The sequence below is a fragment of the Tetranychus urticae genome, unplaced genomic scaffold (assembly GCF_039701765.1).
Source record: "Tetranychus urticae isolate SD_2017Ah unplaced genomic scaffold, NJAU_TeUrti_SD_1.0 Scaffold_8, whole genome shotgun sequence".
In the NCBI taxonomy this organism is placed as follows: domain Eukaryota; kingdom Metazoa; phylum Arthropoda; class Arachnida; order Trombidiformes; family Tetranychidae; genus Tetranychus; species Tetranychus urticae.
In genome coordinates, this window is record NW_028315840.1 from 185001 (window position 1) to 190000 (window position 5000).

The 5000-nt window shown below is 42.0% G+C and overlaps 3 non-coding genes across 3 annotated transcripts in view; all 3 read left to right on the top strand.

The window, feature by feature from the left end:
- Nucleotides 1–791: 791 nt before the first annotated feature.
- On the top strand, nt 792–2961 carry LOC149092568 (small subunit ribosomal RNA). Its single transcript, XR_016200841.1, has one exon. It is a non-coding gene; the product is annotated as a small subunit ribosomal RNA (ribosomal RNA).
- Nucleotides 2962–3448: 487 nt separating this feature from the next.
- Nucleotides 3449–3603, top strand: LOC149092569 (5.8S ribosomal RNA). The gene has a single exon (XR_016200823.1). It is a non-coding gene; the product is annotated as a 5.8S ribosomal RNA (ribosomal RNA).
- Nucleotides 3604–4079: 476 nt separating this feature from the next.
- The window catches only part of LOC149092570 (large subunit ribosomal RNA), a 4168-nt gene continuing 3247 nt past the window's right edge, over nt 4080–5000 (top strand). The window contains exon 1 of the ribosomal RNA XR_016200798.1: nt 4080–5000. This exon is cut by the window's right edge and continues 3247 nt beyond it. This is a non-coding gene — a ribosomal RNA (large subunit ribosomal RNA).

Here is a 5000-nt window from a genome sequence, read left to right on the forward strand (position 1 = left end):
TGATCGCGATTGACCTTATGGTTCAAAAGTTATTGGGTGTCAAAAATAGACACGGACTTAGTCTAATTTTCAGAAAAAGAGGTTTTAGATCACAACCAGATTTATTGTGTTATATGTGGTGAGTGTAGTTGCTGAATTGAGAGAAGCAACCATCAGTAGTTGATGGGGAGGTAAGTGATTGTCTACGGTTATGGATAAGTCAATGCATCAAGCAGTGGTATGGTCCAGACTGTAGCTGTTCACGCATCTATTCCTGTTATTCTGTTGATGTTTGGTGGTTGAAGAGACGGGCCTGAATGGGTTTGGATCGTCAATCATCTTATCACCACACACTATTATACAAAGGTAGAGTACCTGCAAGACCTAAGGTCTTCCTTGGTACGACTGACAATATCTATGAGAGTTGGGCTTTAATGCTATCAGACTTCATATCTTGCATATATGTTCAAACTAGTCACTCAACAGAGTGAGCAGTATTAGTATTGAGCTCTGCTTGTGCAAAGCAGACCGCAGATTGATCCAAGAAATTGGTATCAAGCGGTTATAATACTATGCTGTTTAGTTGACTTGCAAACGTACCCAGCAATGGTTACTCCTGCTAGATGTGCTTGCACATTTTAGTGGAAGAAGATGGATTCTAAAGAGTTTTCTGCAGAATCATCTTAATGCACGACATAAATCTCGATACCTCGTTAAAGTTAACATCCACTTGCTGGTTGTTAGCTGAGGATATCGTATTTATAGCTGCAAAAACAACTTGTTTAGCATTTTACTTTGCTAAAACATCAAGTTACCTGGTTGATCCTGCCAGTAGTCATATGCTTGTCTCAAAGATTAAGCCATGCATGTCTAAGTACATACTGTTTATAAAGTGAAACCGCGAATGGCTCATTAAATCAGTTACGGTTCCTCGGATATTCTTTTTTACATGGATAACTGTGGTAATTCTAGAGCTAATACATGAACAAGTGTTCCAACCTCAGCTTGCTGACGGAAGGATCGCATTTATTAGTACAAGACCAATGATTCTTATTCACCTAGAACCCTGTTCAGTGATTTCGGTCGCTGTCTAAGGACTAGCAGTGGGGATCTTAGCAACTTCGGTTGCATTTCTTGTGATGACTCTGAATAACTGAGCAAATCGTATGGCCTCTGAGCCGACGATGTATCCCTCAAGCAACTGCCTTATCAACTGTCGATGGTAGGTTATGCGCCTACCATGGTTGTAACGGGTAACGGGGAATTAGGGTTCGATTCCGGAGAGGGAGCCTGAGAAACGGCTACCACATCTAAGGAAGGCAGCAGGCGCGCAAATTACACAATCCCAGTACGGGGATGTAGTGACGAAAAATAACAATACGGGACTCTATTGAGGCCCCGTAATTGGAATGAGTACAATTTAAATCCTTTAACGAGGATCTATTGGAGGGCAAGTCTGGTGCCAGCAGCCGCGGTAATTCCAGCTCCAATAGCGTATATTAAAGTTGCTGCGGTTAAAAAGCTCGTAGTTGGATTTCAGTCGAACCTATGGGGTCCACTGATTAAAGGGTTAGATGGTGATGTTAGGTTTCTTGCTTGTGTCTACGGATGCTTGCTTGAACCTTCATTCCTCTTTCCTGGTGGTTACATTCATAGTGTTTAGACAGAAAATTGCTCGATATTTGCTATCAATGCTCTTTACCGAGTGTTGATTCAAGCGATCGAGACTTTTACCTTGAAAAAATCAGAGTGCTCAAAGCAGGCGTCCAAAACCTCGAAAGAGGTGCCTAAAAACGGTATGGTCAACCATCTATATGATGCGTACCACTACCTTAACTTGAATGATCTTGCATGGAATAATGGAATAGGACCTTGGTTCTATTTTGTTGGTCTTAAGAATCCAAGGTAATGATTAAGAGGGACAGACGGGGGCATTTGTATTGCGGCGCTAGAGGTGAAATTCTTGGACCGTCGCAAGACAAACTACAGCGAAAGCATTTGCCAAGAATGTTTTCATTAATCAAGAACGAAAGTTAGAGGTTCGAAGGCGATCAGATACCGCCCTAGTTCTAACCATAAACGATGCCAACCAGCGATCATTCTGAGTAACTAATTTCATGACTCGAATGGAAGCTTCCGGGAAACCAAAGTTTTTGGGTTCCGGGGGAAGTATGGTTGCAAAGCTGAAACTTAAAGGAATTGACGGAAGGGCACCACCAGGAGTGGAGCTTGCGGCTTAATTTGACTCAACACGGGAAAACTCACCCGGCCCGGACACTGAGAGGATTGACAGATTGAGAGCTCTTTCTTGATTCAGTGGGTGGTGGTGCATGGCCGTTCTTAGTTGGTGGAGTGATTTGTCTGGTTAATTCCGATAACGAACGAGACTCTAGCCTACTAAATAGACTTGCAGTTTACACTGCAGTACTCCCCCTTAGTCAACCTGTGGGTGGTAGTATCTCTTGATGGTTTCGGCTGTTGAGGGCTCTGCTGCTATTAGCCTACAGAATTGGCTAGGGTAAGGATGCTGTAGCACTGTAAGGACTTCTTAGAGGGACAAGCGGCGCTCGCAGCCGCACGAAACAGAGCAATAACAGGTCTGTGATGCCCTTAGATGTCCGGGGCCGCACGCGTGCTACACTGAAGTGGTCATCGTGCATACTGTTTCCTGCTCCGAAAGGAGTGGGTAACCGCTTGAACCCATTTCGTGATGGGGATTGGGCATTGTAATTATTGCCCATGAACGAGGAATTCCCAGTAAGCGTGAGTCATTAGCTTGCGTTGATTACGTCCCTGCCCTTTGTACACACCGCCCGTCGCTACTACCGATTGAATGATTTAGTGAGGACTTCGGACTGGTCAATCCAGACCATTGGGAAACTAGTGGTCGGATTGTGCTGGAAAGATGTTCAAACTTGATCATTTAGAGGAAGTAAAAGTCGTAACAAGGTTTCCGTAGGTGAACCTGCGGAAGGATCATTAACGTATTACCCTCTTATTATAAGAGAAATACAACCTTCAAACAATCAAACACTCTGCATAGTGATATTGTAGATGCTAATATGGTGAATGCAATTGAATTGTATTTGCATTAGAGTCGCAATTGTGAATGTTTATTGCAAACATTTAGCCATTGCAACATGATTCTAATTTGCATTACATTCGTTCATTCATACATCCATCTTTCATTATCCAATGCAACAAAGAGTGAGGGTTATCTAACGATAGCCATAATTTCTTTTGCAAAACAATTGTAGTTTATAATGAAAAGCCTGTCTTGCTACATACTTGGTACCTGATCAAGTCTTCAGCTTATGCTGACGGCAAGGTTTAAAGAAGGAAGTTTTACACTTCTTCGCCTAACTAAGTAAAGACAACTATGGTTTTTATAAACTGCATACAATTGTTTTCAAACCCTCTCAATGCAGATTTAGGATACTTATTAAAAGTCCCACGGTGGCAAAGATACATCTTCAAGCGGTGGATCACTCGAATTACCAATCGATGAAGAACGTAGCTAGCTACGATAATCGGTGCGAATTGCAGGACACGCCGAGCACTTGAGCTTCCAACGCACATTGCGGCTTTCGGGTCTTTTCCGAGGTCACATCTGTCTGAGAGTTGAGATGTAAAATAATCAACAAAACACTTGCATACTACCATATATGCATTGTTTTGAGAGGATTGTATATTTATATGCATGAATCTTGATGTTTTATTCCTTTTCTTAATTGCAATTCGTTGCAATTTAGTAAGGAGAATCTCAAATCTACTTGTTTCACATGATAAATTTTGTGTACAATGCATATTTCATCTCTGCAAGCAGTATATATGAATAGATACTAGCATGAGATTCTAAGGTTAGTCGCCTATCTGACGACGCTAAAGTCGTATTGCAGATAACTATGGTGATCAACTAACCTGTTAACTGATGAATCTTCTTGCACTTGTATAAATCGTACAAATAGTAGCTATTTCATTCTGTTAAAGCAGACCTAAGAAGTAATGCAAAGGCAAAATTTGTGCAAACATTAAAGTAGATTTACGTTGCTTGCTTGCAAACAACACAAATAAACATTAATCAACTTAATCAATATTTTTGATCTCAGATCAGGTGAGGTTACCCGCCGAATTTAAGCATATAATTCAGCGGAGGAAAAGAAATCAAATGAGATTCCCTGAGTAACGGCGAGTGAAAAGGGATGAGTCCGGCGCAAAGGTTTTCCATTGAAAGGTGGAAAGCGGTGCTGCGTAATGGCTAGAGTCACGATTATTTCAACTAAATCTGCAAGTCCCTCTGACAAGGGCCCTCTTCCCAGAGACGGTTCTAGGCCGGTGGCAGATCTTGGTTAATGGAATATCGATTACTGGCTTTAGTCGCGGATAGAGTCAGATTGCTTGAGAGTGCAATCCAAATTAGGAGGTAAACTCCTCCTAAGACTAAATACGATGGTAATATCGATAGCAAACAAGTACCGTGAGGGAAAGTTGCAAAGTACTTTGAAGAGAGAGTTCAAAAGGACGTGAAACCGCTTGTAGAGAAACGGATAGAACCACGAAGTGTAGCTGAGAGGAGAACTCAGCTCCTCTTGTGTATTGTTGCCTTTTTCTATTCAGTGCTAAGAATGCTTTACAGCGTTCCAAGATCAGTAGGTTAAGGGGTAACTTTTAGCCTGCCCTTGGATCTTGGTATTGATAGGAGGAGTGCAATATGTGCATGAGGAGTGCATTTTCTCAACTCTCGTGCTCAAACCACGACCAATGTGAAGGAGAGTGCAAAACTCTTGTTCAAGTGATAACAGCAAGGTGTACTAAACACACACCTAATCAGCATTTAGTTTTCACAGCTACTAATATTCCTTGCGTTGTTAGACTTAGCCTGTGAGCTAGTGTTGGCAACTGTTACCACAGTCACATTGGAGATGAATCTCTGCTTATGCAGGGTCAACAATGCTTGTCATCTGCTCTGACGAATCCGACTAGTCTTTCGTTGATGATGTCTGTTTCTTCACCTGGTGTTG